Source organism: Crocodylus siamensis, chromosome 2, assembly GCF_052110815.1.
Source record: "Crocodylus siamensis isolate JL-2025a chromosome 2, ASM5211081v1, whole genome shotgun sequence".
Classification (NCBI taxonomy): Eukaryota; Metazoa; Chordata; order Crocodylia; family Crocodylidae; genus Crocodylus; species Crocodylus siamensis.
In genome coordinates, this window is record NC_143396.1 from 190106083 (window position 1) to 190129426 (window position 23344).

At 43.7% G+C, this 23344-nt stretch overlaps 1 protein-coding gene across 2 annotated transcripts in view; it reads right to left on the reverse strand.

The window, feature by feature from the left end:
• The window catches only part of DENND2B (DENN domain containing 2B), a 303230-nt gene extending 280820 nt beyond the window's left edge, over nt 1-22410 (reverse strand). Inside the window, exon 1 of one of the 2 annotated variants that reach the window (XM_090032660.1) lies at nt 22175-22410. The gene's annotated coding sequence lies outside the window, so the exon portion shown is untranslated. The remainder of the gene's footprint in view (nt 1-22174) is intronic. The other variant, XM_090032662.1, reaches the window with a different exon arrangement.
• Between the last annotated feature and the right edge of the window lie 934 nt (nt 22411-23344).

The window sequence follows — 23344 nt, forward strand, 5'->3', positions numbered from 1 at the left end:
AGATTTTGAGGTGCAGTTTTCCAGAAACCCCTATACCTATCTCCTTGAAACTTGGCAGACTTCATGCCCTCAGAAGGGTCTACCATCCCTGCTGTTTTCATCCAAATCTGCCAAAAACTGACAAAATTATAGGTAGTTTCATGCTCCCCATTATAGCCTATAAGTGAAATATCGAAACAGCATTGAAACAGCAAAACAGTTTTGATGAAACAAAACTCAACAGTGGTATCAAAATGGTGAAACGGAAGTCAAAACAAAACGGTACTATTTCGCACAGCCTGGTTTCAGTTTCCTCCCAGGCACAATGCTTCAAGAATGCCAGCAACAGATACACCTTTGACAGACACAGCTTATTCACTGTTTGTGTATTCTGCCTTCCAAATGCACACAAAACCAAGTGTTATATCATTCCTGTGATGATGCTCTAAAATCAAGGATGCTCATCCTCTGGCCTGTGGGCCATATCCAGCATACAGAGCTGTGTCACCCAGCCTGACAGGTCTGGTGATTTGATGGTGTGGGAATAGTAGTAACTTTAATTGCTGCCAGAACCACAGCAATTAATGCTTCCTCCTCTCCCCTGCTGCCAAATTTCTGGACCCTGAGGAAGCCCTTCAGTCTAGATAATATGGCCCTCCTGGCCACTAACAGAGTCTGCTCCAAAGTGGCAGATCTCCGGCACGTCGCAGGACAAAAAAAAAAAAATGTGGATAAATGCCCCTCAAGACTGATCTTATGTACCAACCCCATGCTGGATGCAGCCCATGGGCCAGCTCCATGCCAATCGTTCAGCGCAAGGGGCCAGATATTAAGAGCAGTAGGGATCAAACTATTTCTTGGATGACATTAAAACCATCAGCTTCTCTTTAAGATCTATTTGACCCCAGAAGTCTTTCCTGCCCAGAGCAGGGGGGCTGGACCTGATGATCTCACAAGGTCCCTTCCAGCCCTAAACTTCTATGAATCTACAGGAAGCAATGAGGCAAACAGGTAAGAAAAAGGATATACAAGAGAAAGAAAGGATGGGAAAAGTTACTTAAATGAGTATATGAGTATAGAGGATAGAAATATTCTTCAACAGAGTGAGAGGCCAAAGGAAATATAGAACGCTTAAAGAAAGCATGAAAATAAGGCTAAAGAATCTCAGAGTTATGAGGAAGTTAAGAGCAGTTTCTAAGACTTTTATACAAAAATGCACATAGCATGACCAAAAAAACAGAAATAGAAACTGACATTGAGGACTCATTACTGCCACCATTGAAGCCAAAGGGCATTTTGCCATTGGCTTCAATGAGAGAAGGATCAGACCCTAGGGGCTTAACTAGAACATGACTTGGAAGCAGAAGACAATGAGGTATAAATGTATAGACCATTTTTCAGAAATCAGTGAAAACCAAGAGGGAACAGAAGGCCTTATGCATAAAGGAAAACTTGGGTCTAGGCTACAATACACAGTTTTCTTGACAGAGCTTGCCTTCCTGCCAGCAGTTAAACATCCTTTGCCAAGTGAAGTAAGATTTCTACCACCCTTCTGAAGATAGCAGAAGGTACAGTAGCCAATCCTACACCTTCTGTCAGCTGCCAAAGTGTATTCAGCAGCTGCTTTCCCGGGGTGCACTTTGCAGTTGGATAGTACAACTGCTGCCGAGTGTAGCCATACATAGCCAAAGAAGCAGGCAGTAGGGCAGTGATGGTTGCTGTCTGCCATGAGAACTTCAGGCAAACAAGTGAGGCAAAAGTACGCAAAGACTTAGAAACTGAACCCTGTCCTAAGGACTAAGAAGTAGCAGATGCCCTCAGTCAGTCTAATCCTCCCTTCTCCCAACAAGCAGAGACACTTCACAGTACCTAATTATTTTCACTAATACAATAATTCCAGGATAATTCGGGATTTCTGCAGCATTCTCTACTCCTTCCTCAGAAATTTCTGTCCAATTTGTTGGACCTGAGTCAAGAGCTCAGTTTTTGTCTCTTGGCACCTTTACGAAATATTCACTGTCCTAGGGTTCCCATGGTGCTGCCTTGACAATGTCTGCCAGAGCCTTTTACAGAAATACTCTCTCCAAGGTCACTCCTCTCAGGGCTGTTATGCTTCAAGGCCAGAAGAGCTGCTCCATCTCAGGAAGAACACAGTTAAGCCTTTATCTGTAAAGCAGAAAGCTACACCAATTCCCTACCTCCCCCAACCCCACAAAAAAGAAAAGACTGAAAAGAACTTTGTGTCCACACACAAAAATATTTAATTCAAATGTTGGAGGCCAGCAAGCAGCTCAATTCAAATTTTGAAATGTTAAGAGCAAAAAATGTGTACCTCAATCCATTGTGCACCAATTTGGACACACTGGCACAATCACTGCACTGTCAACTCTGACAGATGTAGTATATTAACCTTGACAGCTGTCATCCTTAACTGCTCTCTTAGCTGGTGGGCCACATTACTAGCTCAAGGGCTATCTATCCCTTCATTGCATCCCACCATGCCTCCTTTCAGCCCCCTTTCAGCTACTCACAGTATTCCTTCCTGCCTTAAGAAATTCACCACCTTGACATGCCCTCCCATATTCATTCCAAATCCCCAGAAAAGCAGAGAGGGTATCATCCATTTTAACAGTTTTAAGGCAGACTTATAATGAACACAAAGAAAAAACTTCAATGGTCTGAGGGCTTAGATACAACTTTTGTCAGATGAATTTAACCAACTGAAGAACAATCAATTGAACACTGGTGAAACAAGCCCTGGGGTAAACACAAAGCAAAATCAGACTCCATTGCCCAACAAGTCTCCACCATTACCTCTTTTCTCAAACACTGTAGACAAAATCTTTATGATACTTATCACAAAGGTCCATAATCTACATACCATATTTGATGCAAACCTCTCTCTGGGTTCTCACATCCAAATCGTGTCTAAATTTTTCAGATTCTTTCTTCAAAAACACCTCTACAATACAGCATTTTATATCTACCCAAACAGCTAAAACTTAAACAGACTCTTATCTCCCATCTTCATCACCCATCCATTAGATTTTTAAACAAATGCTTTGTTCTGCCACTCACATTTGGAAAGAATTGCCTGCATTAATCTGCAAAGCTATCATTATAAAACTCCTTCAGTTTCTTCTTTAAAACATATTTTCCATCATGCCTAGAAAACGCTTGAAAACAGTAAGCATATAGACAACCTATGACTACTGCCTGTTGCTCTGATTTATATCATCTCACTGCTTCTTCATGCTCCTCTGTCTGTTAGCATCCATCTGTGGTCTCTTGTGTTATACTGAAATTGTAAGCTCTCTGAGGCAGGGACTGCCCTCTTGTTCTGTTTCATGAAGTATTTAGTCACAGTGGACACTGGTCCAAGCCAAATGGCTCCTAGACACCAAGGCCCCCAGCAGATGCTAAAATAATGGTGTGATTAGGATCACATGATTAGGATCTGAGGAATTTTATGCTCCATCCCAAAAAAACACATGTCCTGCCTTGCCACCTGTGCATGGCAAGACACACAGTGTTTGGAATGGGTATAAAATTCCTCAGATCCCAATCGTGTGATTGCTGGGGCTGAAGTAGGACCTGAGGCTGCCCCCCAGCCTGATCCCATAGATTGGGTAGAGGGCAGCTGTGTCCCAGTCCCTGGGCTTGCCCAATACCCAATCCCAATGCTCAGCTGAGCATCAGGGCTGAGCATGAGGCAGCCCCAGATCCTAGTTTGGGACCCAGAGCTATTGCAGCCCAACTCCTGGAGATCAGGCTGGGGGTAACCCCAGGCTTCAGGCTGTCCAGAGTTGATGCTACCAGTCAGCTGGTACTAAACTGGGGGATGCCTGAGAACAATGGACAATGTTGACACTGGCCCTGAACAGCCCTGGGCCTAGTTCAAAACCTGGGCCACACCGGTTTTGACAATCAGATGATTGTCTGCATCAGCCTGGGGCAGCCCCAGATCTGGGACACATGACCTATGTTAAACTTAAGGCACAAAACAAACCAGCCACTAGGATGTTCTACATTATATGTGGAACATCTTTGTAACTGGTTTGCCATTTGGGCACCATAAATTGGGTGAACATATGGCATGCTGTAACTTATGACATGATTAACTCACCATATGCACGATAAATGTAACTTCTGGCAGATAAAACAAAACAACCATAAATACCCTTCCTTGCTCTCTCCAGGCAGCAGCATTATGCTTAGAGAAGCACAAGGACTGCTTTTGTGCTTGGCACTTGTACCATTCATGAAGATACGCCCCGTTCTCTTCCCCCTTATTACACTTGCATGTTGGCCAGGCACACATGAGTTTTCAGCTAAGGCCCTATTAAAACCATAATCCGAAGAACTTCTTGTGAACACAGCTGTTGCTGACATGATCCTAACTTGGTTTCTTCTGACCAGTAAGGTCAGGTTTTGAGAAGCAATACTGTCCCATCAGATCTAAAAACTGATCTCCTCTAGTAACTGGTCTGCAGCTTGGACATATGGGGAGTAAGAAGGGCGAAGCACTGACCTACAGAAATCACTGAAGGAAACTGAGCTGTTCTGTTCTAAAAAGCTATTGAGCACGTGTCACATTTGTTTTCCCAGCATATGAAAGTAACCTCTCTTCCACATGCAGTGAGAAACTCTCTGTAAAATTCTACAAAGGCAATGCTGCATTTTTCTCCTCATAGCCCACTTCCTCTGTGATGCCTGCAAAAACCCCAAGAATGGTGAGGCAGACAGTGTACAGGAGTCACTGGTTTATGTATTCTTCCCTAGTGCATGTATTCTTCCTAACCAGCTCAGCATTACCTGGTATTTCCTCAGTCTTCTTGCAGTATCTACCTGTTCTCTTATCTCGTTAACACAGGACTTTTTTTGGTTCTATGTACATGCAATGTATTACATAAAGTTGCCCCAACCCCTGCCTGGAGTCTCTTAGCACTACAAGCATACAACTAAACAACAGTGGAGTTAAATGGAGTTGCTAGTATAGAAAAGGTGGAGCTAGATATAAACTGGTGGAAAAGAATGAGGTATGAGGTAGGAACTAGGAGATAAAAGTATTTGTGGGGTGTGCTGGAGCCATGGGTCTCAATGGATAGTCAGGTCTACTGCTACGCTGAAATCCCCAAAGTTCCCAACATAGAAGAGAAGCGCATTTCTTTCTCACTTACACATACTTTGCAAACCTCCAGGGACCACTTTGTAAACTGGAATAATAAAACAAAACATCAAGACAATAACTGGGGCACTGAATCTCTCTGCTGCTTGCTACAGGGAGGCCCTTCTTGACTGGAAGGGAATAGCATGTTTTCATTTCATAAATGGAACGCAATACAGAGGAAACATCGTCTTCTAGACATAAGCATCTACAGAAGGAAAAAGAAATGGGGCAGCACATCATTACTTGGCTTGGACAGTACAAGTATCTGCACATACACAATGGCCCAGGACACCCCTTCCAGTCCTCTGTTCCTATGACACTGTATCAGAGTATTTTCTTACCATTCGCTCTCTTTATGACGTATCAAGTACTTCCTGTGTACTGCCAGAGATCATTTTGGTTAAAAACAAGTTAAGTTGTTGTCATGCTTCATCCAAATTCCATCCACAATCCCAAACTCATCCCAGAATCCCAGATCAATTGGGAAATTTGGTTGCAATAATTAGCAGTGATGCAGTTAATAATGTAACCATTTAAAGCAGTGGTTTTCAAACCTTTTAGATTCAAGGCACCCCTCATTGAACTCAAGGCACTGTTCAGAAAAAGCCAACTCAAGTTTTCGCTCATTTTTGACTACAGAAAAACAACAGAGCAATTCTTTTGTTCCTAAAAATTCAGAAAGACTCAGAAAGCCAGGTTTTTAAAACTATGAATTCCTATTTCAAATATCTGGGTTTATCTTAATGAATCATGGTTGTGCAGCTAATAATGCTAATACTGTGTGGCCCATAACACTCTTGAAAGAATCTCAAGGTACCCAAAGATGCCATGGATCCCTGGTTAAGAATTGGTGATTTAAAGTGTCAGCATGAGACCAGTCTTACCCACCCTTTTCCTTTAATAACAGAAAGTGACAGCTATTTTTCATCTTAGAACTTGAGGGGGGTTGGAAATCAACTGATCAGCCTTACATAGGACCACAGTGAGAGAGTTTTACTATTATCTGAAAGGTTGGTATCTTTTTCTATTTAATGCAAAATTAAATTTAATGCAAAATTATATTTCAGAGGAATCCCTGGGGTCACCACAGGGCTATAGGGGGAACCTGGGTAAACTATGGTAATACTGTATTCCACCCAGAAACAGTGTGATAGAGTGTATAAAGCAATAGACTGGGTTGCAGGAAGACCAGCTCTACCACTGACCCACTCGTTGACTTAGGGCAAGTCATTTTACCTCTGCGTGCCCCAGTTTTCTCATCCATAAAACAGAAATAATGTTTAGATCCAGGCAAAGGAGGATAGTTCAGTTTTGCTGCAACCTTTGACATTTCAAAAATTATTTTTGCTCTGCACTGAAATGGAACCAAATCCTTATGATTTTTTCCATGAAAAAAAAAATGAATCAAAATATCTGCTTTCAGGTAAAAAACATGGGCTTTTTTATTTAGATCTCTCCCTTACTCTGTCTTTAGAAATGACAAGAGAGCTTCAGATCTCAGCAACATCTTTCCAAAAAAAAAAGAAAAAAGCTTCACTAAAATGGCCCCATCTGTACAACACACTTTAGTTCTGACAGAAGAGCGTATTTCAATCAACTATTCAATCAAAAAAGTCCCAGCCAGCTCAAGCAACAATACTGACCTCCTTTGTAAAATACTTGGAGATCTATTAATATAGGGTGTTAGGAAAGAGCTAGGTACTATTATTATTATTATTATTATTACCACTACAACAACTTGCACTGATGTAAGCTAAGACCTCAGATCACAAAGAGGAGAAATGTATTACTTTGTAATTTAGTTAACAACACTTCACAACAAATTGTCACATATTTCAAGTACAGATCTCAAAAAATGCATGTTATCATTATTACCACAGCTGTATGATAATCATTCCACATGGGTGAATCCCAGCTGCCAAAGCATCTAAGAGAGACATCAGCTGGTCCCAGAGTACAGCACTCCTGTTATGCCAGTTTAGATATCTCTCACCAGTAAGGTCCAGCCTCCAGGAGAACCAATATCCTTGTGAAATAAGGGATGTACATCCGTTACTGAAACAGGACCATCACTAGATTGAAACATGACAATCACTTAACAACACAAAGTAATTATGTAGAACTGCATAGCACAAAGAATGAAGAATGCTACCATATCCAGCTGAATTAATGGGAAGTTTTAACAGGGTGGCAGGGGAGTGTAAATTATCCTAATGTGAATTTGGACAGAACACTGAACTTAATACACAAATGGCCAGAAACACCCAGGGTTTTCAAATTTGATAACCTTCTGCTCATGCTTTAAAAACCCTTCTGTTTCTGTGACGGAATCTGGAGGGATTTGATGAGGGTGAAAAGAAGTTTTTCAGCCATTTGATTTACTGAAGTTACTTTTTGACTGTTTATGATTGCTTAACATGGTTGGCAGGCTGAGTTTATATTATTTAATTTTAATGCTGGTAGGGCACTCACTGTTGCATTCTTGGAAGTTCAGCATGCCTAAAACTCTTACGTTTTAGCTATCGTTTAAATCTACAAGACGTAATACTCAGACAGAAAAGCAAGTCAAGAACTTCAGTCATTATAAGGGTCCAGCGTCTCTTTTGCATCTGATTTGGAAAACATTGCCTATAACAGCACAATGCCCTCAACTTCATAACAGAACACAGGATCAGATTCCCTCTTAAAAGGACAGACACCACATTTTAAATCATAGCATCAGTCCTCCAGCACCTCCATGTTCCTTCAAGGTTTCCCTTCTACATAGGGAAACGGCTCAACCCTGTTTAACTCACAAAAAGTTTATAGGGTCCTGAATAAAAGAGCCAACCTTTTCACACAGCACAAGGTATCATCTGCTATACTGGGCGCATCTACACAAGATGCTTAATATGCAGTAGCCTAATAACACTGCACAGTAGAGTGCTGGGCAAAAACCGTGCTAATAAGCTACTGCGCAGCAGTGCTGGGGTAATGCACAGTAAGCATCACTAAAAAACCGTGAGCTGGTGCTTGTGCATTTAGTTAGTACTTCATTAAGCAACTAAATGCACAGTAACTACTGTGCATTAATAAACATGTAGATGAACCCAGTATAAGTCAAATCCTCCAGTCTGTACTCAGGCCCAGATTCTTAACTGCCCTGCATCTTGTGGAGGGATTTATATCAACACAAAGTGATGTAAAATGCTACCATTTTCATTTGATAATATTTTACATCCATTTGCACTCACTGGAGCAAAGAACTGGGCTGTCAGTACTGTCAAAGGCAAAACTCTTTACTGAAATCACTTCATGGAGGACTGTGGGATTTAGCTCTACATTAAGTAAACACAGTGAATGCAGTCATTTACAAACCTAATCCAGGAGCAGTTTTTTTCTTAATGGAGCTACACTCAAGGAAATGCTTTCTGGATAAATGAAGCAGAAACACAGATCCTTAACTTTCTTATAACTGCACTCCCACATGAACAGTGCCGAGGGGACTTCACTCACACTTAGGGAAGGATAAATATCTTCAGTCTGGCAACAGATCCTGGAAACTATTAACCATGGAAAAAAAAATCCTCACCCCTGCATTTTATGTCAATGATTGCTACTGCGAATGCTACAGAAAACTATCAATGGCTCAGGTTTCCGAATGGGAAAACCAGAAACACTGGGAACATCTAGCTTCATTTTCCCAAGACATTGAGCCTTGTTTTATTTGACTGCTTCTTCAATCTTTATTAGAAACACAGTGTCATTCATTCCATTTGTATCTATTCTGAGACATTTGCATTTTGCTGGGTAAGTCAAATATTTATACATCTTGAGGTCTAACTTAATTTTCTTTATTTCAACATCCTTCACACACTACAAATGAAAATCAAGCTAAAATGATCTTTTGGTCTGGAGGATGAAAAGGGATTTTGGCCCCAAACATGCAGTTGGCCACATCTGTACAGACCTTCCCCCAAACTGCCCTCAGAGCAAACAGCTAGAGGGCTAATGTTAGGGGCATGTCATATATACAACAGTCTAAAGCATGGGTTGGCAACTTACACGCCTGTGGGCCAGATCCAGTCTGCAGAACTATTTTCTCCAGACCATGGGGTCAGAGACTTCAGCAGTGTTTTGCCAGCAGGGGGCTTTGCACTGAGTGGCTGGGAGAATCTGCAACAGCAACACTGCAGGGGGAGCAGTGACTGCAGCTTCAGCAAGCACATGCATGGGAGCTGCGTGGGCAGCAGGGCTGGGGGGGCAGGGTGCTGCATTGAAGTGTACCACAGAGGTCCCCCGGTGCAAAACATTGCTGCACCCTGGCCTAAGGTGCAGAGAAGTTTCAGGGTGGCTCTACCAGTCCACCTCCAGCCCTAACCAAGAACAGCAACCAGCCAGGAGCCACTGCCGCAAAGCAGTCTGGTCAGCACCCCCATCAACCACAACCACTTTCCAGAGATGTTCTCTTGCTACGAATCATTTCCTCACCAACAACAACCAGGGCTGGAAACTACCACTTCACTGAGGCTCTGGCCTAGCCAGACTCTCATTAGCAGCTTCAAAGAGAATGCAAGGCTCTGCTTAAGGCTGCAAAAAGTTTAGGCTTGTCCTGAACAAATTCAATGAACTGTTATTGGTAGGAATCTATAGAAGCAGTTGTATCCAAACTGTGGAGTTTCTAGCATTCCCACTAGGGGCAGTAGAGGCAGTACTATGGCAACAGAGCCCTCAGGGGCAGCCTGCCCTCACCCCACACACAGATCTGGGGATCTGTGCACACAGCAGCAGGAGCTGCGCTCCCCCTGTCCCTGCACCCACCCCACAAATGAACCACTCACGGCTCTGTGCCATGCCCCACCCCAGCTGGGCAGTGCCTGTTGATGCCCCTTCGTTTTGGCACCTGGGGTGGTCGCCCCACTTGCACCCCCCCCCCCCGGCTATGATATTGAGTAGAGGAGGATGCCCTGCCTTAGGGCACTCAGCTGCTTACTAAGAAGAAAATCCGGAAAACCTGAGGAGTGGCCAAAAGGCTTGATAAAATTGTCATTTGTTCTCTGCCATTTGTCTCCATTGTATCCAAACCGGTTGGAAACCTGACCTTGAATAAGATCCATTTACACAGCATAAAATGCAGCACAGTAATATTTTCACTGCTCTTATGACATGGGACCAAGGTCATTTCAGCAAGTCAAGCACATTTGTAGCTAATACAAAATTAACAAATGCATAACTCCTACTGCCACATGGGGACACTGGAGCAGTGAAATGATCTGAGAGACTTTACAAAGAACTTTGTAACAAAAACCCAAGAACAAAGGCTTTCTAATATGTCAAAAAGGCCAGAGAAACAAACATGCAACTTCCTATTAGGAAGCCAACCAGATTTGCAGTATATTTAATAGAGCAGTGAAATAAGGCTTTCAAATAGGATATATAGAGCCTTGTGAATTATAAACATATTCATTCTACCTGCATTAAATTAAAATGTAACCAGACACCAGGAACAATTATTGGGCAATGGGAAATTTAACTGAGAAGGGGAAATTGAGAATTTTTGCTGCACCACAAAAATATCCTAATGTTGCTGCTCTGCCCTTATAATCCTGTCAGCATTCCCACTGAGGCTGTGTTTTAGAGGTAAAGTAGGTATAAAATTGGCCTCATGTGAATTGTTCAGGTGAAAAGTCTGCTAGTTTCAGACATTTTGAGAAAGGGAAGATTCTGGGTACTCTGTGGAGGATCTCCCTCCACGCTACCCTCCCCTCCAGCTCTGGATCACAGGGACTTTGGGCTGAGAAGGGTGGCTGGAACATTGCAGCTTTCAGGGCCTTTCTTTGCTTAGCCACAAGGGTTAATGCAGACCAAGCACCAGGTGCCATCTTCTGAAGTTCCTGGCTCCCTGTCTGTGCTATGTTCCTAAGGTTTGAGCCTCGACTTGCTGAAGACAATGGCAAACCTCCCAGTACATTCAAAATGCACAGTTTCAAGCCTCTTGTCTTTGCCAGTTTGGGAAACCAAGAGAACAAACTATGAAACACAGATCAGAATGAATCTAAACAGCACTTAATAAAAAGACTTAGCACCTTCCCCAGAACTTCTTATCCATAGATCTCAAAACAATTTTACAAAGTGGGATAAGTAATGATATCTCTTCTTGACCACTGGAGAAACAGAGACACAAGGAAGCTAAATGACTTGAACAAGGCCTCATGAGTCATCGGGAGACCAGGAAATAGGATCCTGCAGATCCTTAGTCTGGTGCCCTTCCTCTGAATTGCCTTTAGCAATTCAAGATAGATAGGGATCAGTCTTTTCTTGTTTTCTTTTAGCAATCCAGACTTTAGCAACAATACTCTTTTTGTCTCAGGTGACAAAAGTGCATCCTGAATGAAACATTAAGTCATTTCCTAATATTCAGTTCTCAAGGTTTGTAACTTCTTAAGTATAATGCAATAGATAACTTCTGATTTTAGGGGGAAAAGTAGGTCCCTTCAGCTATGAAGATGAATCCCCCATTCTCTCTGGTGCATTTTCACACAGCAAGAAAAATCACATGGATTAGAGAAAGATGACATTGAAATCACAGCAGGAAACAGGTTTGTTTTTTTTCTAATTGTAGTTTGGAATAAATGCTTACCATAGGGAAAGAGCCACTTTAGTCTTAACTGTTTGAAGGAATGTGTTCATTTCTGCTTCAGCAAAGATGTATACAGGAAAAAGGCAAGTAAATATTTTTATGGCCAAGTAAAAGAGGAACAATAAATTACTGAATAAATAATATAGTGCAGAGCTACATGAAGAGAGAAGGGGATTAGGTTAAAGATATAAAACTAAGTCATGACTTCAGCTTTTAATACTCAATCTAATTAATCTTGTTCCTGAAAAGAAGATCCTGGGTCCCCTCTAAGAACTTCATGTGCTTGCTTCTGGACATTTAGGATGGATCTTCAAAGTCACTCAGGTGATTTCAACACCCAATTCCCACTGACTTTAGTGGAAATGGAGCATCCAAAGCTCCTAGATCAGGGGAGTTGGCAAACATATACTGCTGCAAGCCAGAACTTGTGACCTGGCCCCCTGCCACAGGTCACAAATCTCCACCTGAAGCCTCCTGTGCTTATCACCAACAATCCCTGACCCTTCTGCCTTGAGGGTTAGTTTATGAGACCAGGAGAAAGGACTGTCAAAGGGGGTACTGCATGCCACCCAATCCCCCCATGTCACATCAAACCAGGTCAGACTTTCACAAGCAAGATCCAACCAATCTGCAGGCCAGATCCAGTCCATGGGTTTAGGTGGCCACCTTCTATTCTAGATGGCTTGAAACTCTCAGCATTATTTCAGGACTTATAGTAAAGATGATATCTTTTATTAGACCAACAAGATTTTTTGCAAAAAAAAGTCTTTAATTACAAACTTTCAGGCACAAACACCCTTCATCTGGCATTGAAGAAAAGATTGTAAAAGTTTTCCTGGGTAGAAATGAAAGTTCATATTTCATAGGATCTCGCAGAGAAATCCTATGAAATATGAACTTTCATTTCTACCTAGGAGAACTTTTACAATCTTTTCTTCAATGCCTGATGAATGGTGTTAGTCCCCGACAGCTTGCAATTAAAGACATTTTTTGGCAAAAAATCTTGTTGGTCTAATAAAAGATATCATCTTTACTACAAGTCCTGAAATAATGCTTGACAGGTTTTCGATTAAAGTGAACAGCTAAACAACATTCATGAGAGCGCTGATGCACCCCTTGACAGCCAACACTCCCCACTTAGGCAACAGGTGGGGGGGCAGGTGGAAGCGCCACTGCGCCCCCTCCGGGGGCCAGCCACAGAGTGGGGGTGCCAGGAGAAGCACTGCTGGCACTTCCAGGAGCATTGCTTCTGGGTTAGTGTGATCGGCCATGGGGTGATCCCCCCCCAGTAGGTGAAATTGCCCCCCCACTGGTTGCTGACTGGCTTTCGGGGTGGCGGGGGGCACATGCCTCACTGACTCAGGAGGCACCAGTTGCCCATGCTGGTAGCATATATTTCTGCAGAAATTGGACAAGTCACCACCTGTTTCCTATGATAGTCCAAATGATACTATTTGGTGTAGCCTATATCCCAGATGCCCCCCTGCCAGTAAGTGTATTTGGCCTCAGGTTGGCAGCAGTGGTTGCCAGCCTACACCATCACAAAATGTAAAGAAAATGAGAAGAAAAAGGAGATGCTGAGACAGGGTACTCAGGCCTGGATCCTTGGTTTGGTAATATTATCCACAGGCTGATGAGTATTAATAAGATGTACATTCCCAAATGTCAGTGCATGTTTTACTTTTCACATTTGTGTCACTGCACTTTATGGAGAAGGTATCACAGTCACAGACAAAAGCTCTAGCTGAAACACAAGGAGCAGTGTGGGAGACTCACACTTAGACATTTCCCACAAGTGAGAGCAGGCCAGATTCTCTTCTCAGTTGCATTATCATCGATCTAGACTAGAGGAGGACAAGGGAGTTCACCTAGCTTCACAGTAGTACTGTCAAAGATCAGAGTCTGGCCTGTCTCAGGCTCCTTGAATATGATGATGTTCTCTGTTAAAAGGAAGTATAATCATGGGTTAAAAGTTTTACTTCAGAAAATAATTCATTTTATTTTCCCTAAGTGCAAAAAATAAAGTTTCCAAGCATTCCTATAGATTGCTCTATTAGTCTAGTCTCTAACCACTGCAGTGTTTCTATTGGCAGACCTATTACTGTGTACAATGATCCACTGGGCTGAAAGAATGAGGCAATCATTTCCTCCGAGCCACGTATCCTGATCCTTTCCAGGGTGTAAACCATCTTTTAGAGGCAGAAGGGCAAATATGGAATGCCTTTTTCACACCAAACTTCTCCTATCTGTCTTATTTCTCTTTCTTTAGCAAGATTGCTTGGCTCCTTCATCATTTCATTGGCGGGGGGGGGGAACATATTAATTCCATCTGCAGCAACTTCTCCACTTGCTCCTCCTGACTCTGGGATTGATCATTTTTTGAGGGAATTCACAGGCAAACAAAGCTAGGCTTCAAACCAAGTCCTGACTGAATGCCCTGTGACACAGGTTTTAATGCTCAGTTTACAAAATGACATTTCTCACGGCACTCTAGTAAACAAAGAGGGATTCTGGACACTGATGAATAGCCTGGAGACTGGGGCCTTACAGAAGATGTGGCAGAAGAAGAGGGTGAACACAGTGATTTTTCAGGTCTCTGACTACTAGAACCTATTACCTAGACTAGAGAAAACTCCTGTAGGCCCATAGTAACCACCCATGTTTCTTATGAAGCAAAAGGTCATCCAAGGAGATCAGGTGGATGTACTACTAGCGACAGGTTTCTCACTTTAAATTATTTGTAAACGGTGGCACTATGTTACTGGACTGTCCAAATGTCTGCTACCAGGGAATGTAAATCAAGGGTTACAAGACCTCACATACACACAGATGGAGATGTTCATCTCTGGTGGCATTTATCCCTTCTCGGGCTCAATGAAGCTGTGGGTCAGTTGTGACCTAATCCATGAGCATGATGCCCTGGATACAGTGGCAGGAACACAGCTGACTGTGACATACATGATTTATTAAAGCCCTGCTGCCTGGGTACAGAATGTCTTCAGATGCAGATCAAGGACTAAGAGGAGGCAAGAGTCTAATCAGGAAGGTTGAAAAGAAGAGGACATGCAGTGGTCTGGCCTGGGTCCTATTTACCGTAATGCCTCTGCTAAATCACCCTGGCCTTTTTTTCTCGCTCAGAGAGAGATTTATAAAAAGTAACACTTCTTCTGCCTTTGGGATGCATCAGACAGCACTAGGCAGCACACTACCTACGCAGGCATTATCCTTCACCCTGAAAGTTACTGTCTGTACACTGGTAAACTTCACTGTGTCCTGAACTGGTCTAAGAAGAGGCAATAGGTCCAGGCCACCTAACATAACCAAGACCTTTCTCCTCACACACCGACAGTACAAGTTTAGATGAGGCACACTTACACAGGAGGGATCTGTGGTGACAGATTTTCACTGGCAGTCCTTTGTCTCTGGAATGGGCCTACCAACATTTTGTTTTCCCTAAATATCAGGGCACAATATAAAACCAAACCGTCTATTCGGGGTAGGCAATGGCCGGGGGGACCATCAGGAGGATGGCCTGTTTCATTGTGTCCATTTCAGTATGATCTGGATTTGAGAAATCCAGGTTGGGCAAATGGTGACAAAAATATTTGTGGGATCTGCTATTTTAAAAATATTGCAGATTTTAATTAATTCATGATTTAATGGATATTGCTAAGCTAGTTGCACTGGTGACAGAGAATGGGTGAATCTGTAAAATACTGAAAAAGAAATAGGCACACAAAACTGAAGGTTTGTATGTTGTATCTGTAGGCACTAGATGCCATTGTAGTGGTTCAATCAATCCTATTAGTCAAGTAAATAATCACATAAAACCTGGGTAACCTTGTGATTTTTAACAGCCAATGTTAAGCCTTTTTCCCCATCATTTCCTTTTTGACCTAGCAATGCCCCTTTTTAGTCTGATCTTGCCTCATCGCTTGAGGTGTTCACTTCCTACACAGGTATAGTTTGGGTGAGAGGGAAAACACATTCTGCACAAATATAAATGAACAAACTTTCTATAATAGGCCATGATGTGGTAAGCATACACTACAGTAAAACTATTTGCAAATTTACTGCCTAGCAGCAGAAATTATGATTGCTGACAGCTCAGACAGCAAATTCTACTATCATGCAGGTAATTTAGGAAGCAACTTCTTCCTGAGATGCTTCAAGCTACATGCAATATTTCTTGCCAAGCAATATTCTTTATCATCAAGGCCACATGATCAATAGTGAACAAAAGTAGCTGACAACTTTTAGACCTAGAGCAGGACAAAGATATGAAACACTACAAACATTTTACCTTCCTAACCCTAAATGAGAGGAATGCTTACACAGTCTGGACTGCCCATTTTTCTCTAGAGAATATGGAAAAAAACATATGACACTGGGCCAGCTACTGTTCTTATTTTTAAGTGACCTCGGAAGATAAGAGTTTCCACCAGAACAAAGGTTCAAAAATCATTGGAATTTGTCATTCATTTTGCCCCATCTTGTAGGAACTATCTGTACTCCCTCAAAAAAGTAACGATACCCTATGAAACAGATGTCAAGAAACATTTTGCCTGTTCTGTCTCTTGATGTGAAGCACTTTTGCAGAACAGTGCACAGAGTGTTCACTTGAAACAGCATTACAGATCTTCGCTTCTAGCTATCTTTCATTTTTCCAGTGATCAACACATTCACTTACGGGGATAATTCTGTAATGTGCAATGTAAATTTGAAAAACATACTTAAAACTTTGCACTAATTAATAGTCAGAATGCCAGACAGAATGGGGGAATTTTGTACTATGTAGATCAGTCTGCATCCATCTCTTGTGATTGTGATAGGGATGTTCCATGCAGACAACTAATTCTTTTTTAGGGAAAAAAATGCAAACGATTAATTCAGTGTGGTGACCCTGTCAAAATATTAAAATGAATCATAGTAACAGAACTTTACACAATGAGTGTTTTTAATAACATGGGAGTTATGGGATCATGTTAAAGGCTTCAACGCAAAGACCCAGTTTCCTGTGCTGGCACCAGCACTAACATTAAATGTTCACACATCAGGCATTTTTTAAATATCAGCTTCAAGCAGATGTTAAGAGATGCATATATATTTAAGTTTAAATAACATCCCACATCTCTCATTTTCTGGTGAGGGAGAGCTACATTTCCAACAAAAAATGTTACTGTGTTTTCCATTTGCCAGCAAAGAAGTTTCTATTTGTACATAATCCATAAGTCACGGCTTCATGGATGCAGTTTATAGTTTTTTTTGCAGGGGGATTTGACTTTCACTATTTTGCCTCACTGTACACAGATACATTTGCTCAACCAGAATTACATGCAGAGCTAAACCTCAAAACATTTATCTCTAAGCTACCAATTCAAATGTAAACCCAATCAGTAAAAACTGGAGAAGGGACTAATTAGTATCTAAGTACTATGCCTGAACAGGAGAGTTTGGACTTTGTTATGAACTTAACAGCTGACCCCTATCTCTATTCAGAGTTGTACTCATTCCAAAAACCTCTAAAGATTGGGAAATTCAAAAATCCAAACTTACGGCATGCATCTCCAATAACAATAAAGTTGTTACCAGAAACTGATGAATATTGGGTAGCCAGTGTGAAATGAATTGAGAGCATATATCTCATCTTTCATGGACAAGAATCCACATCAGTCAAATCCCTCCTCAAATCTCATTTCTGTCCCCTCATTTACAGGCAGCCAATGGACATGAGAACAGCAACAAACAAGGGAACAGAATCATCAAGTTCAACCGAGATTAGTGGTCAAAAACGTTTTTGGGAAAAGTGCCAAAAACACCTACAATTTATAAGATGTTGGTGTGCTGGGGTGGCTGGCAGGTGAGCTGCACAGGGCCCAATCCTTGTGTCAGTGCAGCCCTGGCTCCTTCCCAGAGATGTGGGACCCATTGAATGAGCATTAGTTAAAGTGCCCCCACTGCCATTTTTCAGTGCATGGATGCCGAGACACATTATGCCCTAGGTGTTTAAGTCCACCCACAATTTTAATACACAGAATGAAACCTGGCCCCTGGAGCAAATTCCTGGTAGAAGATAAGTAAATTCAACTGTGGCCATATACAGAGAAATATCAGTTGGTATCATGGATCTAACCCATGGGCTTTTTACCATGCAGAGCAGGTGCATCTTCCTCAGAACTGAAGATATTCAGGTACAACTTCCAAAAAGATCTTAAGTGATTGAGCACCCTGAACTTTTTTTTTCAAGGGATTAAGGAACATAATCACTTTTGGGAATATGACTATAGCTCCTCTGTTCACGGTCAAACTGATCACCACATTTGCATTCAAGAAAGAATTTTACCCTATGGTCAGACTGGTATGGACTGTGGAAGTTTTTGCCTTCCTCGGTGGTAGGGGGCATAGCAATCTTCCTGGGTTCTCTTAAGTATGTATTAACAACCTTTATAGCAGCAGGACATTGGCTGCCATGGTCCCCCAGCTTTTCCTATGATAGGTTAGGGTGTTATGTCTTGTGCTGTGTCAGGGTTGACAGTGTAGTTTGGCTACGTGGCTAAACAATGGATTTGTGTAGGATGGTTTGGATAGGACAGGGGATTGGACTAGATGACATGAGGAGGTCCCTTCCAGCCCTAATTCTATTATTCTATGACTCGGGCTGTTAAATCACTTAGGATCATTTGGAAGATCCTTGCTCCTTTAACTGGGACTAAATAACAGGCTGATATAGTCACTGGAGAATCCAGTTGACAGGGACATGATCACATATTAAAGCAACATCTGACAGACACACTTCCTATGAGGCACCATGCATACTCAGCGAAACCTGCTCACCATCTTGCAGTACCAAACCCAGACTACCGTACAGTCACAAAAAGGCTTTGTTGGTACTGTGACCTTTACAGCAGGGTGAATTAGCCAACCAAGACTTTTATTATCTAACAAAGGCCACAATGAAAATCATTAGCATGGTAAAGAACAGAACTTGAGTTTCCTGACTCTCTCCCCTGAACAAGAAATATGAGCCTAACCTTTCTATCTTAAAAGTGGAAAAAAATTAATAATATTTTAAAAAGTAAATTAGTTGTTTTATACAATTGCTGAAAACTCAGGCATGTCTTACAATAAAAGCAGACTCTGAACTTCAAGCTGGCTTCTTTACAAGGGGTTAGCATCATTTCTTCAAATACCCCATTACTAAAAATAGCTCTGCTTCCTAAACATACATCAACAGTTCCAGTCACTCTCAGATCCTCCACAGCCATTTTTTTTCGGTTTTTGGGGTTTTTTTGTTTTTAACTGGCAACATTTATTTAACAAGCAATTTTTTAAAAGAGGCCCGGCCGCCCCAATGGTTCTTTCCAGAGGGTAGTAGATGTTTATGGAACACAATGAAAACAATGAAGTGGATAAAATCATGCTATTCCATCAAGTCCTTGGCAAGGTTTCCCAACCCAGAATAAATTGGCATGGCCCATAAGAGTCAACAGATTACATGATGGTTTACAGGGTCACCACTAATAAGGGGTCACATGCTCCTTAAAAAAGGTCCAGTACATTTTCAGAGTCACTTGTTTAGAGCGAAACAGCCATGAATCTCTCTCATTTCCTAGGAATGGGGTATGTGTAGCTCCAGCACGTGTAAGCAAGATGGGGAAGGACAAAAGCCACCTCCTTTTTGTGTCTCGTGAAGTGGCTGGCCACAACTGCAATGACTATACTGAACAGTTTTGCGTAACTAAGGGTGGGCAAGAGAACATCTGCCCCCAGCACAGATTTAGAGAGGATGCCCAAGCAGCAGCCTTGAGGCCCTGATGTGTTGGCTACTGCATCCAGGATGCAATGACTTCTGCACCTGGCAGCGGGAGCCAGAGTCTTTGAATAAGGGTGCCAGGGTCCTTGAATAATTACTCTGCTCTGCACAACATCCTCCCTCCCTGCTCTGCCCTGCCCAGGGCACTGAAATAATTAGTTATGGCTCCAACACTAAATCAAGGGCCAAAGCTGCTCCAGCCTAGTGTGGGTGGGGGGAAAAAAGCAAGCCTTGATCCTTCTTCCCCTCTGCATGACAGCAAAGAAGAGCACATACCGTACACAAGGAAGAGGAATCTGGGTCCCTTCCTCATGGATATGGGAGGCTTACTGCCATCTGGGACATCCACTTAAGAAGCACAGCTTCAGTGCACCACTGTCCTTTATTTAAAGGCTCAGTCGGTCTCACAGCAAAAGTTTTATATAAAAGCTAGACTTATTATTTCAATTAATTAAAAGAGGAGGGAGCAATTTCCACAAGACAAAACTGGACTAGGTCAGCATACAACAAGATAGCAGCTTCCTGTCACTTGTATTTTGATCCTTCTTAATAATGTACAGATTGTAGCCCCTTAAAAAGCACTGACCATGCATACCTTTCATTAACTCTGTGAAGTTAGAGTGATGAAATAATAAAAAATGTTAAAGGAATTGCAGTTCTTTAAATAAAAGTAACTTCCTGAAATCCCAAAAGTAAAGAAACTAATTGTTAATAATAAAGCTGACTCCCACTATTCACTACTTCTGAGCTGCTGTGTAAACCAGAGCACAAAACTGCAAAACAAATGACAACACTCCAGTCACACACAAGACTTGTTCAATATTATTTTTTAATATGAGATCTTACCATCCATCATATGTATTAATTTAGCCCTTTGGTACTAAGGAATATTTCTATCCACTGGCTACATGCTAATTTTAAAAGAAATCAAAATGTATTTACTTCATGTAATCACCATTCCATAGACTCCTTTATTTTGGGTGACAATTGCCTTAAAACCAAATTCTTTAATATTCCAAAATGACCTGTTATCTGCCATCAGTTTTGCTCATTCTGTGTAGTTATTACTGGATCACTGGCTACCCTGAGTTAACAAGAGACAGTACTGAACAAGACAGGAGAAGAAAGATTCCCCAAACCCTATGCAATATAAGAGATGGCCACCTCAGTAACTATTATGGACATGCACACACCCTCACGTATTTAGCCTGAACAGCCGGATGAAAAGTGCATGTCATTTAGAAACCTAGGCACAAAGTAAAAAGGGCCTGTAATAGACTGCAGCTCCACTTCTTCTGGAGGTGACCTATTGCCCCTGAGTGAGGCAAGCATTTGGGAGCAGTCCAGCAGAAGCACATCTGATTTTCCCACCAAGTGGCCTGTGGAAGCAGCTCCCTCTGCTCACGGGCTAAATATGTCTTGGGATCCAACAAAGTTTTCCGCCTGTGTCCAGGTGGCTCATCTGCTCCTGCATCTAGTGCACTTAGCTGGGGACCTCCGTGTGTACAGAAGGGGGAAAATCAAGGGGCTGTGGCAGCTCTCCTGACTTCTCCCCATGCAGGATGGAGATGAGGGTGGGGGGAGGGAAACATCCTGTGCTTGGCAGGAGCTGCCACCACTCCACTGAAGGGGAGGCAGGGCTTTCAGCCCAGCAGAGAGGCCTACACCCCAGGTTGTGTCAAGTGCCCTGACTGCACTCTGCACCCTTCTGATGCCAAGCCTTTTCTTCACTTGAGATCAGTGGGTCTCAACCTTTTTTGTACCAGAACCCATTTGTAAACATCGACAGCCAGCCCTGACCCAGTGCCCCTCACTCCTTACCCACTGACCCCACCCCAGGGCCCCAGTGCTTTGGGCATTGGTGGGGGGGGACAGCAAGACCCCAAGCAGCCCCACAGGCTGCAACTGGCTGCAGCGGAAAAGCCACAGTTTCCCACGTTTTTCTCCTTTAAAGGAGAACCCATCTTTTAAAGGTTGTTGATCCATTTTTAAAGTCCATTTAGGACCCTGTCATATAGGCTCACCACCCGCTTTGGGTAGCGCCCCCCAGGATGAGAAACCCTGTGTTAGGTGACAGTTTTACATGGGGCTGCCAACTCTGTTCCAGGAAGTTTCATTACACACCGTAATGACATTACAGTGATGACTTTACATCAAGAAGGCAAATGCGTGTTACTATTACATTTTAAAAACTACTGAATGCACCGGATTCGACTTGTAATATTTATTATTTTAATGAATGCCCTATCATTTTTCTCCCCAGTGGCTCTCTGCAGTGTCCTGGAGATTTCTCTCTCATTCCTGGAGGGCGGGCAACCCTAGTTGTATGGCGTGGCTTGGCTGGGGCCAAGGGGGGTTGCACGAGATGACCTCCCAGCCCTGCTCCCTCCTCACCCCGAGGCGATGCTGAGCCAGGTGAGGCGCCAACAGAGGCCGGGGCCCGGACGGCGCCACCTGCCCGCGCCGCGCGGTGCTGCGGCCCAGGCGCCCGGGGAAGGGGCCGTTGTCTCGCGCGGACCCCGCGCCCCAGCCCCGGCCCGGCCCGGCCCGACCCCGCGAGCGGGCCGGCGGGCGGCGGACACCCGGCTCCTACCTGGGCTGCTCCAGGTGCGGATCCCGGCTGCTGCCGCTCGCCAGGCGCCCCCAGCTCTGCTCGCCCAGCCCGGCCGGCGGCGGCTTTTGGGAGAAGCTGGGAAGAGGGGGAGGAAGGAGGGAGGGAGCGAGGGAGGGAGGGCAGGCGAGCGGGAGAGAGCGAGCTATGCAAAGGCAGGAAGTGGAGACGGGAGATTAATAGGAACCAGTCCCCCGGCAGCCGCCTCGGAGAGCTGCTCCCTGCATCGCTGCCCCGCTAAGGGAGGGCTGAGGCGGGAGAAACGCTCGCCTCCCCGGGGCTCAGCCTCCTCCTCGTCGCCAGGCCCGGGAGCAAGCCTGGGCTGCGGCCCCGGGGGCTGGAGCCGGGGAGGGGGGACCTGCCCCGGGCCGGGAAGGAGCCAGGCGTGCTGAGCTGGAGGCCACTGAGTCTGGGACCCGTGCTTCAGAGCAAAACCGGCTCGGCTCTCCCCTGAGACAAGCCCCCTGCTCGGCTCGGGTGTGGGTGAGAGGGAGACACATGGCAGCTTTCTGTCATTTATACACACACTGACACTGGTGGAGACCACACACACAGTGACCCTGGTGGAGATCTCTCTCACACATGCACACACTGACCCTGGTGATCTCTCTCTCTCTCTCTCTCTCTCACACACACACACACACACACACACACACACACACACACATACACACACACACACACACACACACACACATACACACTGACCCTGGTGATCTCTCTGTCACACACACGCACACTGACCCTGGTGATCTCTCTCTGACACACACACACACTGACCCTGGTGATCTCTCTCTGACACACACACACACACACTGACCCTGGTGATCTCTCTCTCTCTCTCTCTCTCTCACACACACACACACACACACACACACACACACTGACCCTGGTGGAGATCACACACAGACACCGACACTGGTGGAAATCACACTCACACATTTATCTTGGTGGAGATCACTCACACACACTGACCCTGGTGCAGATCACATACACACACCCACAAACAGACACTGTCCTTAGTGGAGATCATTCACGCACGCACGCGCGCACACACACACACACACACTGACCCTGGTGGAGCGCTCTCGCTCTCTCTCACTAACACACACACTCCGACCCTGGTGGAGACCATCTGCTTTTGATCACAGC